The 13,363-nt window shown below is 37.7% G+C and overlaps 1 protein-coding gene across 3 annotated transcripts in view; it reads left to right on the top strand.

Annotated features, from left to right (window-relative positions):
- The first annotated feature begins 7,695 nt into the window (after positions 1 to 7,695).
- Positions 7,696 to 13,363, top strand: part of palm3 (paralemmin 3) — a 34,629-nt gene continuing 28,961 nt past the window's right edge. Inside the window, exon 1 of one of the 3 annotated variants that reach the window (XM_028459712.1) lies at positions 7,696 to 7,829. The gene's annotated coding sequence lies outside the window, so the exon portion shown is untranslated. The other 2 variants (XM_028459701.1, XM_028459720.1) reach the window with 2 other exon arrangements.

Genomic DNA, 13,363 nt, shown 5'->3' with positions numbered 1-13,363 from the left:
TTACGCAGCCCAGCTACGCCAAGAACATAAGTATCTTTCCTGCTGGAAATTCTACCAACGGCTTGTTCAGATCATAGAGGTTAGAATAAAACCACAATATATTTCAACTCAAATATCTAAACGTACTCTATTTAAAAATGGAGAAAATCATGCGTCTCGGCTTTCCTTCATGACGTAACTTCGATTCGCATAGAGAGCTACGCAAGACTCGCAGCTGTCAATCATCGTCATATATGACGTAAAATCCCGTTTTTCAACCTCAAATAACTGATTTAAAACAAACTTCACAGAAAGATGAGCACTTGAACACAATGTAGAGTGATAATAACTAATGATCACAGCAGAGTGCATGTGACGAGTGTTTTAACTTTACAGTTTGACCCACATCCCATCTGTTATCATTGAGGAGGCGGAGTTTATGACCTATACTGCAGCCAGTCAGCAGGGGGAGCTCTAAAAATGAAAGCTTCACTCCACTGGTGAGCTTGTTCCGTCCATTTTTTACAGTCTATGGTCTATACGCGCAGCTATTAGTGCCAAAATGTTAGTGAATTCCCCAGAGCAGGTGAGGAAACAGCATCACCAAATGATTTAGGTATGCACCTGGTTAACAACCCTTTATTTCACATCTTTGTGAATCCGCCCCTTTGTGTTACCTTATTAAGAATGAACACTCACAGTTGAAAATGATCAACATACAAGCTAAGTCAATAAGAGATATAACAGGTAAGAGGATGAAGAAAGGCAAAGGCTGTCCAGACATTTTAGTAATTGCCAAGAACTGCAGCTATTACTAAATTATGCAAAAACACTTACAGACAGCTTAAGAAACATACTGTTAGTTAAAGGGAAGGAGAGCTGGGGCATTTTAAGATGACCGATTACTAAAAACACAATCTTAAGCTTGGTAATGCAGAAATATATGTCCTCCTTTATTACCAAAGTGGCATCCATTGAAAAATTATCAGTAGGTAGGACATTACCCTGCCTTTTAAATCTTGCAAGAGAGAAGCAATTAAAACACAGTGTTGAGTTTATTGCTTAGAATCTACATCTCTGTTACTTCTTGACTAGAAGACCAAAAGGCCATGGAAACACACCGTATACACTTGAACATATGAAACACAACCAGCAGGATCACAAACCAAAGTATGGTTTTCATATTAAGAAATACACATGGTGTCACAGGTGTCGCTGTTCCCATGGTAACGTCCTGCTGCACTCCAAAGGCAAAGATATAAAGGGAGAAAACCACACACATTAAGAAGACAGAAAAAAACAAAGATGAAAGAAATGATATGGAAATACCTTGCTTTAAAAAATGCAGGAGAAAAGAAATTCAAAAGATGGTTCACACAGCTCAATAAATCATACTCAAATTGACTCAAATGATGCCCTAAAAGGAACAAACGCTGAGATTGATGATGGAAAGAGACATAAACTCTCAGCTAAGCAAATGATTACTTTTTAATCTCGATGCTGAAAAACAGCTAGATGCTACACTGATGCTGATTTAACGTCATTACTGCAAGGACATGAAAACAAATGTGCAGTTAATATTCAACCACTTTTTTATACCTTTCTCCAGACATTCTTATTGGTTTTTGAATGGATGGTAGCCATTAGGTAGTGTATAGTAAATATTCCACCTAGGAACATTACAACTTTCAGCGTCTTATGTTTATTTCAGCCCTTTTGGGGGTCCTCCTTTAGTTCTACAGTTTTCAGTTAGTCTCTTAATTTAGATCAGTGTAGTTTAGGTTCTAGTCTTGTTTTGAGTCATGTTTTCTTCACACTTGTCTCTCTGCGCTTCCAGAGGGGTGTCCCACAAATGAGGTTCAACAAACTCTGAGTCTATCCATAAACTCCGGGTCAACATACCCCGAATTGGGAAACTCTGAGGATCCGATTAAATTACAGCTTGTATGAAGTAAGTGGGTCAATCAACCCTGAGTATGCAAACTTTGGGTTACTTGCGTGCACAAGCGCAATAAAAAGCCATCATCACTGGAGCAAAGATAACACAATCTACCATGGCAACCAGCCGGAAGAGAGTGTTTTATGAATAAACCGGCGTTTGTGGAATATGAACCTGTTATTAAGACGCGTTCACACAGAACGTGACTTCAGCGACTACAGTCGCTTAAATCGCCCGTGAGGAGTCGCTTGAATATTGTCGTGCTTTTTGGTCGCTTCATCGCTCCAGTGACAAGACGACCGGGGAATAATATGAATAGTGTGTGCAGAGGCGTGGATAGCACTGAGAGGGCTGATCACTTTTACAGTCGTACATTTGCAGCACTTATCATAGATAGCTCCACTTGTACTTACGGTTTAAATGATCAACTTACAGAGTTACTAAATGATGAGTTCACTCAAAATATACTTAGAATTTGCAGGTTAGACAGGGATCGGAGAACTTCTGTCAGGTGACTTTCTTACTTCTCATATTCTGCTTGTTTGACCAGTGTCCAAAGAAAAATTAAAGAGCTTTGATTTACATTAGAGAAATGTGTGTAAATCACACCAGTCAGTTAAACAAATAGTGACTTCCTTGTCTAGCACCACATTTATTGGTCAACATATCAAACTTTGCGTGAAAAAGCATTTACAGCAAATGTTATTTTAAATTACACAACCCACAAAATACACACAAAACCCTCAACCTCACTGTCTTTTATGTCGACTGTATTCAGACAAAACCCAAACATAAAGATACCGACAGTGCTCTTTCCACTATACACTGTGTAAGCACACCCACACAAACAAAGCAGCGTGTTCAGAAGGTGCTGGTACCTGTGCACATGAATACACAGTTACAAAAGCTTCTGCAAACTGTATTGTTAAGGAAATGTTGCTATACTGCCAAATGCCTTTCTGTACAAAGCAACAGACACAAAAGACAGACTGTTTAGCTTATTGTTATTGAAAAAGTCATGTGATCGAGAGCCTGTGTGCTCCCACTAGCTCATGTGAAACCTTTCTCCTGTCCTGGGGAATTAGAAGTAGGCCGAGTTGGTGGATGTGCTCATTTCATACACTATCACAATGGATCACAGCCACATCCTTTTTTTTTCAAATTGCAATGGTAGAGACCTCTCCGGGCATAAAGAATGAATCATATTTTAAATAATAGGATATTGAAGAAGAAACAGCAGAAGTCAGCTAAATTCTAATATAAATAACAACCCTTTTCAAAGAGGTTGTGGAAATCCCACATTTTGGCAAATGTGAAAAAGCAATGTATTATCTGAAAAAAGCCCCAAGTACAAATAAGCATAAAAGAAATATGAGTAAGCTGTAATGAAATGTACAATTTAAAAAAATAATTGCTTGGCTTTGTTACATTTTGTGGCATATTGCGAAAAAATAATGAAACATGCTGTCACTCAAAGAGCTACTACCTCTGGGTCAGTGAATATAGGATTAGAAGCTCGTTATAAAACATTTTCCTGATAAATGTTTCCAAAAACAGCCTCACAATAACTCATGGTTTTATGTTTCAAAAACTTAACAGAGAGAAGAAAAAAAAATGCCATTTACATAGAGCAACAATATAGATGTTACATTGATGAGATTAGGTGTTTTGGGTCATTGGTGTTACCAACACCAGCAATGCAAAAGACAGCACTGGTTTGAAGGTAAAAACCGACATCAGTTTGCTGCACAAATTATTATATTATTATAAATGAGCCTTAGTCAGACTTTCACTAATTCTATTCAATGTGCTTTAACCATCATTTTAAATAAATCTACCTTTCTTCTCTTATCCAGTTGGGTATTATATTCAAGTCATTTCAGTAAGTCACAATTTTTCCCAAATGAGCAATTAATTCTTATGCAAGCTTGTTGGAGGATCCTAGAGTTTTGAAAAGGAGCATAATTCCTCAGGCATCTCTAAAATCCAGCCAGTTTTTTTTTTTTTTTTTTTTTTTTTTAATTTGGGAAGGAGTGGATTCTCCATACTTTTACGATTGGGCTTTGAACTTTTCTATATGCAATAAATCACTTATGGTAGTTAAGCCTGGATCAAGTGACCCAGGATAAGTTTCTTTAGGTAGGATGTTATACGTACTGTCTATTGGGGAAAATTATCTGACGCGCTAAGAATTTCTTTAATCTTCATTCAAATACAGTAAACAATTACGGTAGCTTCATAGTAAAGAATCACACTCCGGAAAAAGTCTAGTTTAATATACTCATAAATCAGTGGTCTTCAAATGAAGGTACATGTACCCTTTTAGTAAATTCAGTGTTTTAGAATGCCATTTTAACATTGGTTGTATTGCAAAATATGTGTCGACAGCAGTAAATGAATTTTTCATTGAATAATTTTGAATTAGAGACTCTGAGGAGCCAAGTTTGAGTTTCTGTCCTTTCTCTGGCATTGTTGCTTTTGACACTTGGTCTAAATTTGCTGATATTGTGATAGTTGTAGTTTCTAATTTGTTTTACTCACCTTATTCCTGAGACCACTACTTCCTGCATTATTATAGGTGTAACCTCTTGTGTAATATAAATAAGGAAAACACAAATCATGTAGTAGTAGTATTTGTTGGGTAAACAGATGGCTCTTGATTGCTGCCCACACAGTCAAATACAACATACACATATAACACCAAATCTTGGCTCTTGTATACTGGTAATATATTACAGCATTTATAGGGATACTCAACCCAGGTTACAAAGACAGCTCAACTGAAAGACCTTTATATGTAAACTTTACTAGTCAGAATGAGAAGTGATTTAGAAGCCTTAGCAATGAAAAAAAAAACTTCAAATGAACAATTGTGGAGGTTGACAAGTTTGACAAACTATGATGCAGTGATAACTACAACATTTCTGTACCAGTAACTCCAACTGGTTTCATGAGGTTAAAGGTGAACGATGGTAGTGTAGACTTACACTGAAAGACATGCATGGAACTGTAGTGAGATGGCTGATAGTGGCATCCAAATGTCTTGTTTTTTGGTAAGTGCAACATCAAAATCTGACCACCGTAATGTCCCTGGTGCTCTTAGAAACTACATAGAGAACTGGATGACATGCAACTTAGCATCCAGACGTCGGTTCGAATCGCTGTCACTCCATATACAAATAAAATCTATAAAGAAAAATTTGAATTTGATCTGTTAAGAATGAACTGCCAGGGAGTTGTGCCTATTACATTTGACAGTATCGTCTCCAGGAATAAATCAGATTGTGTCTTTACTTCCTACTTCTTCATGTTCTGCTTGAGCACATATTAAAGTCAAGGCCCAGAGGCTAAATACCGCCCTTTGGAGTATCCAATTTGGGCTGCAGGCAGGAGAAAGTCAAAATAACAGAAAACAAAAAACATGAATCATTGTGTAAATTACCAAATAATTCAGCTGTAGATCTCTCAGTCCCTTCAAATACACAATTTAATGAAACTCTACAATATTTGTCAGGGCTCACAGTTTTCCTAAACTTATATCACACGTTGGAAGTAATTTTGTCCAAGTGTAATAAAAATTGGTCACGAAATCAAGAAAATTTATGAGAATTTAAGTTTACTGTCACTTATTGCTTGGATATTGTCCATTCCTTGCTAGTGCACACTAAGGCACATCACTGTTGAAATTGCTCCTTCATTCCCACCTATATTCTGTTTCCCATTGAAGATCAAACTGGTCTGTATTTGGCCCCTGAACCAAAATGAGTTTGACATCTGGCTGGGTGATATAGACCAAAACTCATATCTCTGCATTTTTTCCTCAAAATGGCGATATATGATATGAATCTCAGTGATTTTAATTCAAATAAAGTCTGACCAGAAAGAGAATTCCGGGTTAAATTTGACTGATGAAAAATGCAGCGCAAGCAAATTAGTTAACAAAAAGCTGCACAATATGTGACACTTTTGGATTTTTCTCCTGTAAGGGACAGCACGTGTGAGTGAGTTCTGTAGTGTGGCTTGTTTAGGGGAAGGTCTGAGTTGGGAAGCACTCAGAATCCGACTCCTAAAACAAGTATTCTAATACAAAATAACATATGAAATGAAAATATATTGATATAGGCAATATTGTCATTTTCTATATCGCCAAAATAGAAAACGTGATATACTGTGTCTCTTGAATCTCGATATATCGCCCAGCCCTGACTTATAGATTATTCCTTCTCCATTGTGACTTTTGATTGTTCATACGCTATTAATATTTTAGTTAAGTAAGGGCATGGTCTTTTTTTATGGATTCTGAAATTTAGTTAAACTAAAAAGTAGTAGCTAGTAAACACTGACCCAGGTCACGCGTGGGGGATGCGACCCCTGCACTTTCATAAAAACAAAAATTCATCCCCCTCAGTTTGTACAGAGGGATTCATTGTTGAAAACGTATTGATCCAGTTAGATTGATTTACGGGGGATCAGAACCAATCACAACAGCCATTTGACAAAGCCGCCATTCTGATAAGGTAAACAAAGAGTTAAAAGCGAGTAGTGGTAATAGGTGAAACGGGTGGCAAATAATGGTCCAAAAGTGAAAAAGACGTGGCATGAAAAGAGTGAACAGTGACTAAAATGGACCAAAAGCAGTCAAGAGTGGCAAAAAAACTGACAAAATAGAGGAAAGATGGTATCTAATGGCAAAAAGGTAGCTTCAATGAGCAAAATGTGGCAAACAATAGTGAAAAAGGGCAAAAATCGTGGAACAAAAAGAAAACTTGGAAAAAAGGGATATTTATTGGCAAAAGGAAGCTAATATCTAAAATCTAAAAAAAACAAAAAAAACAAAAAAGTGTCAAGGGGCAAAAATGAAACAAAGAAAGTTACGAGATGTTAAGGTTTTCTGAGGAGATAATATTTAAAATTAAGCCATAAAGGCCACATGTTGAGTGTTACTGACTTAACAGCTTTATCATGGTTTTAGTAAATTCATTTAATAAACTAAATTGGGAGTCGACGGTTTCCTATACCCTTAGAACAGTGATTCCCAACCAGGGGTACGCGTACCCCTAGGGGTACGTGAGCACATTGCAGGAGGTATGTGGAAAAATTAAGAATTTATTTCCAAGATAATAAAATCATATTCTCAGTCATTTCTCAAGTCCATCAATAAAATGATACGCGTGCGCAATGACAAGTTTTTAAAGTTTAAATGCCTGTTTAAAGGGGACATATTCAAAGAAGTTCCTTTTGTGGTAAATATCATAAAACTTATACAGTATATAACACGGGCAGCTTAATTATTTGTTTTGTATTTATTTATATTACTTATTATTTTTATTTATTCTTATTTACTTTTCTAATTTCAACTTTATTATTTTTCTTTGATATCAATATAATCACAATATATTAGTAGTAATAATGCAGTACAAATAATACAAACATTTACTATAATATTATTTCTTATATTGATCATTTTTATTGCCTTGAAGGCAACATCATTTTATGCTTAATTTGAGTCAAATATGAAGATAATGCCTGAATATTAATTGTTCAATTTATGAAGATGAAATGAAATGACTTGCGTTGAATATTCAGTTGTGTTATGTTCTACTTTTGGAGAATCATGGACACGTATGAGTGAGGGGGTACTCATGGTACGACAAAAAGTCTCAAGGGGTGCACAAGACAAGAAAGGTTGGGAAACACTGCCTTGGAACACCCTCGCTTTTCAAAAGATCCAATTTTAAGAGTGTATGATTATAGTTTAAACCTGGCTGGCGTCAGTCGTCGGGTCATTATAGCAGTAGTAAACAGTGTTACCCTGTTTATGTGCTGGCAGCCACTGAGACAGTCAGACAACAACAGGAAACATGAGGCTGTGGAGCGGAGGGCAGGGCCCCACACTGATGACCGGAGTCAGGTAACCACCACCGGGCCGACTGAGTCCACTCCCTCTCTCACTGAAGGGGGCTCGACCCGCGCTATGACTGGCTGCTTTCACCCTCTCCTGCTGCCAGTTGGTGTTTGAAGGAAACTTCTGCAAAAGTTTGTGTGTCCGGTCACATTTTGACAACGTGTCGCCAAGCCTGCGGGACACGGTGTGTCCGGTTCTCCTGGAGAGGAGGAGGAGGAGGAGGAGGAGGAGGGGCTCGGCTCCGTGCAGTGTCCGCTCAGGTGTTCGACCTTTGCGGGGAGGTTGTGGCGCATTCACCGTAGCTGCGAAAAGACACTCGGAGAGGGGATTTTTCTTCTTCTTCTTCTTTTGGGAGTAACTCTTTCCCTGCTTTTTAATTTGACTGTTGGCTGGGAGGGCTGTTTATTGGAATAACAAGTGAAAAGGCTGTAATTGGTGAGTACTTGTTTGAATTTTAATAAGGAGTTTATAGTGTGTGTGAGGTTGGTTGTTAGATTCTGAGCGAAGAGGCGGAACAGAGGTTGAACACCATTGACTTGTCTGTCTGCTCAGGATTGCAAACTAAGCGGATAAACAAGTGTATATTCATCGCTAATAGTCACACTGTGTGCTCGTCCATGGCTTCGTAAAACGGTGGATTATCTTATCACATCAGTGGAAACATTTATCCTTAAATATATTTGGTTATTTATTTTTACAAGCTATACAGGTTATATAACCCACACTTTGTAAGTTCCTCTGTGACGTATTAACTCAGAAATTAGTCAATATTAGTCATAATTGATTAAGACAGACTCCTTTACAACTAGGAAATAGTATTTTATTTTATTCACATGGCAGACCAGCTTCAAAAAGTTAGGTTATAATTAAAGTTGTGATTTTGTGAGTCTGGCCTGGTTTGTATGGGTTTTGTCTCTTTTCCTCGAGGCCTAGAAATCAGTTTTAGCTAAATATTACTAAATTAGAATAATATTACTTAGTAGACACTGTTGGGATTGGCAAATGCATTGAGCCATGTGTTAAAGGTAAAACATTAAACAAAGTGGCTAGCCGTAAGCAGACGTATGGACAACCCTTGGAGCTATTCATACATAGCCGATGACTTTACCAGAAGTCATATGACTATACCGTACAGACAAAACATGGCTGAACAATCAATACACGTACAAATTCACAGTGGCAAGAAATTCAAATCCACTTCAGAAGGTTACAGTTAGGGTTAGTTAGTCCGTAACATAGTTTATGGTTAGGGTTAGTTAGTCCGTAACGTAGTTTAAGAATCTACGTATTATTAGCAAACAGAAGTACTGGCCAATGAGGGATGCTACGTATGAATATCACAACAATTCATAAATGCGTAGCATGTCCGTGCTTTGGTTGCCAACCGCCATAAAACTACAAAGAAGAAGCAGAACGTAGTTTAAGAATCTACGTATTAATATCAGACAGAAATACTGGCCAATAAGGGGCGCTACATATGGATATCGCAACAATTCATAAATACGTAGCATGTCCGTGCCTTGGTTGTCAATCGTCGTAAAAATACAGAAATGAAGAAAAACGTAGTTTAAGAATCTACGTATTAATAGCAAACAGAAGTACAAGTACGTCGCGCCTTAGTTACACGGCTTATCACGTGACCTAAACTGGCCAATGAGGGGCGCTACGTACAGGTAGAATGTCGGTATATTGATACATCTAAAAAAACTAGGGAATCGGAATGCACCAAAAATAAGACAACCAAGGCCGAAAACAGAAATACAGAAATACATGTGTATGCCAGTTATTAGTACCATTGCATTTAAGGCTATGATCAATGTCTACTAACCTCACTTAAATTAAAGCATTGAAATTGCATAAATTAATTGTAATGCTTTAAAAAAAAAAAAAAAAAAATCAATTAATATCTGAAAATATTTATTTAGCACAGTCTTACAATTACAAATACAAAACAATGTTTAACTTAACCTCAATAATGTATACATTAAATAATATTGTACAGGCCTATAACTGACTGGTCTGCTGAAAGATAGTCAAATTAAATATGCTCTCTCATCAAAACACAAAGTGCATTTGAATTGTTGATGAAGAGCAGCTTCTCTGCTTCATCACAGTGAAAGCTGTTCCTGACAGTCTCTCACTGTCAGCATTCAAGTAATGATCTTTATAACGAGGACCAAGTACAGGTGCGATAAAGTGCAGCAGATTTCTGTGAAATGTGTGCTGACGGATTCTAAAGCTGAATTTATACTTCTGATGCGTAGTTTGGATTCTTTGGAGGTGCGTGGGCCACGTTGATGCAGAGGGCTGCAGGAAGCAACGGCATTGATGTGACACAAAAACATAGCTGGCACTTGAGAGGTAACTTCCATCTCAACCTCTGCTTAGAAGATGTTTTAGTCCCCTCAGTAAGGGTGTAACGATGAATCCATTAGATCGATGTTTCACAAACACTTTAACACAGACGGAGATATTCGAAAGGAGTCACTCACTGTGTCGATCGTCGACCGCCAGGCCCTTCTGACAGTGTTCACTGCTGCAGCAGTGCTTGTAGTGTTAGCACGTTAGCATTAGCTCTGCTGAATCCTCAAGCTCACCATCAAGTTAAAATACTGCTCATATAACCTGAACAGATCTTGGTTGCACTTAATGTTTGATGTCAATATTGTATTGTTAGTATGTTGAAAAACAAGTAGAAGAGTCGTGTAAACCTAATATGTATTTTTATTGAAAATGAGAGCAGAACAAGTTAACAACCTGTTGATTTAAACTGAAGTGTTGCTTGGACTTTGTTTGTTTATGTCCATAATTAATTTATAGATGATTCCCTTACAAGAAACATCAGGAATCTAAGAAAGCTCACCTGTACTGTACAGTATTCAGGTATTTATTTCACACTGGTTACATGATTATTTTGGCAAAAAAGTTACTTAATCGATTTCAAGTCACTGAATTGTTTCGGGTGTAATCGTTCTAAATTAACCAATATCATCCATGTATTGAATCGGCAACAACGATTCATGATTTGAATCAAATCGTTGCTAAAAAGAATTGTTGCACCCCTAGTGCTCAGATGTATTGCTTGGTCCATCAACATCCTGTTTTGGTGATAAAAGTGCAGGAACTATCGGTGCATCACTAGTTATAAAACATAAACAACCCCCACTGTCAATGCACACTCAGAACCATCAACATAGTCAACTCGCAAGCGCCCCACGATATGATGTGTATCCCGATATAACACATGACCTCAAAGTTGTGTGTGCATATCAAATGATAAGTTGTTGGTAAAACAAGTCAAAATAATGGGATTTAAAATGTCTATAATGTTTTATTGTACCTGTATTTGCTGGAACATTTTAGATTCAGCAGATGGACAAAATATTCTAAAGAAAATGCTGTTTAATTTAAAATTTCAGGTTACATTCAATCAATGAGTCTGTTTTACTTGCCATACTTTGAAAACTTGGAAGCTTTCCCAGAGCAAAACACACATCTGTGTAATTCCTCTTATCCACAACCACTTAGCCCCTCTGTTCTGAGTTAACAGAGCCAGCTTTCTAACCTGCCAACATTCAGACAAATACTGCTTAGCATGCAGCTCTACATGCTGAATTACAAGCAAAGGCCCCAGCAGGAGCTCCTGACTAGAGTCATCGTCTGACAGGTTGGAGGGCCTTCAGGCCACATCTGTGGGTGTTAGCTCCGTCTTCGTTAGACTCACAGGAAAAACTTGTACATGAACGTTATTATCTTTAACAAGCATGCTTGGGTGTCACATTCCAAAGTGAGTTAGCTCATAAATGATCATTTTACATTCAAGTAAAACAGTAAGAGCAGTTAAGGAGGGCAACTGATCACAGAAGAGTTGTGCTGCTGAGGCACATTTAAAAGAAAGCCCATGCCTGTTCCTGGGAACTGAGACGCTGTTAACCATTAATACTTTGCCTCTCATTTGGTAAGAGATATTTTGTTATCTTAACAGAAAGAATAATGCAGCTTTGATTCTACTATTAGTGAGGCAATGTCTTCTTTTAATCTAGAGTGTTTCAGCCATTTAATAGTCCACACGCATTTGGTTGGAGAAGAAAATGCAGCTCTATCATCATTAGCTGTGTTTTCATTATCCTTGGAACTGCGCAAATTCTAAATAGCGCAATAAATAAACAAATAATAATAAATTGATCTGTTTGGCTTTTTTATGTCTCGTTGTCAGCAGTAGGGTTCTCCTCTGCTGTAGTGCTGCTAATCATTCAGATGATGACAGGGTCTGAGCTGACACTTTTGCACCCTTATGCTGCGTTCATACCGGACACATCACGAAATGTTTGCACGACCAGAGTACATACAAAGTCAATAGGATAGAATCAGTACATACCTGTCAAGTTTTGAACGAGCCGTCCCACCCGCCCAACCAAGCTCCAGTGTCCCTTATATTTTAAGATAGGTGTACAAGAAATCATAAATGCCCACTTGTCAACCACTTACTAAATACAATTATGTGATTAGAATCTGGTAGACCGACCTTTATTAACCGTGAAATGCTGTGAACATTACTACTAGGGCTGGGCGATATGGACTAAAACTCATATCTCAATATATTTTCTCAAAATGGTGATATACGATATAAATCTCGATAATTTTATCAAAAAAAGTCTGACCAGAAAGACAATTCTGGGTTGAATTTGCTGATGCAAAATGTCACACAGGGACATTTATTAACAAACAGCTGCACAGCTGCATATATATATATACATATATATATATGAAATATTATAGTTTTCTATGTCGCCAAAATAGAAAACAATCGATACATGATACTTTAATCTCGATATCGCCCAGCTCTAATTCCTAAATTATAAAACAGCCTTATTATACACATTTGTTGCAGACTATACATTCTTTAACACTTTTTGAAATGAGCGTATATTTGTGGTGCTTGTGATTGGCTGATTTTTCATGCTGACTTACTTTCGCTGTGGGAGACGCTAAAATGTCAGTTACTAATGTTACAGAACGTGTAATTGTGTCCCATCCTGCTGCTCTTTAGGAAGCTAAACTCTCTGTCCCATTTCACAGCGTATTTACACGAGTTCTTTGTTTTTTTTCACCGAAACGTCTTAATTCATTCATCTCTTTTCTGAGTTGTTTCCGGGTTTGTTGCCGGAACTCTATGAAACGGCCAGTTTTTTTACCGGGACCGGACCAGGAAGGTTTTGATGCAGCTCCTGAAGAGAACAGTGAAACTCACCGAGTTGGATGCGTCGCTCGTTAACCTGGTGAATCCAGGAACGTCGGCGTCAAGCGTTTTGACGGCACTTCAGCTTCCACAGAAGGTAAAGAGCATCGATTTTACTGGGGTCCTCCATAGTTGATGGTGAAAAGAAAGGGAGTCTGGTTGGCGACGCTTTTATATTCACTTCAGACGCGCATATGAAGCGAATATGGGGAAAATATTTTTCAATCTTGAGAAAGTTTTCACGCGGAGCACGCGTCACAAAAATTTGTGCCATGTCCAGTGTGAACGCAGCATTACTGAC

This window comes from Gouania willdenowi, chromosome 1, assembly GCF_900634775.1.
Source record: "Gouania willdenowi chromosome 1, fGouWil2.1, whole genome shotgun sequence".
Classification (NCBI taxonomy): Eukaryota; Metazoa; Chordata; class Actinopteri; order Blenniiformes; family Gobiesocidae; genus Gouania; species Gouania willdenowi.
This window is presented reverse-complemented; position numbering and strand designations above follow the sequence as displayed.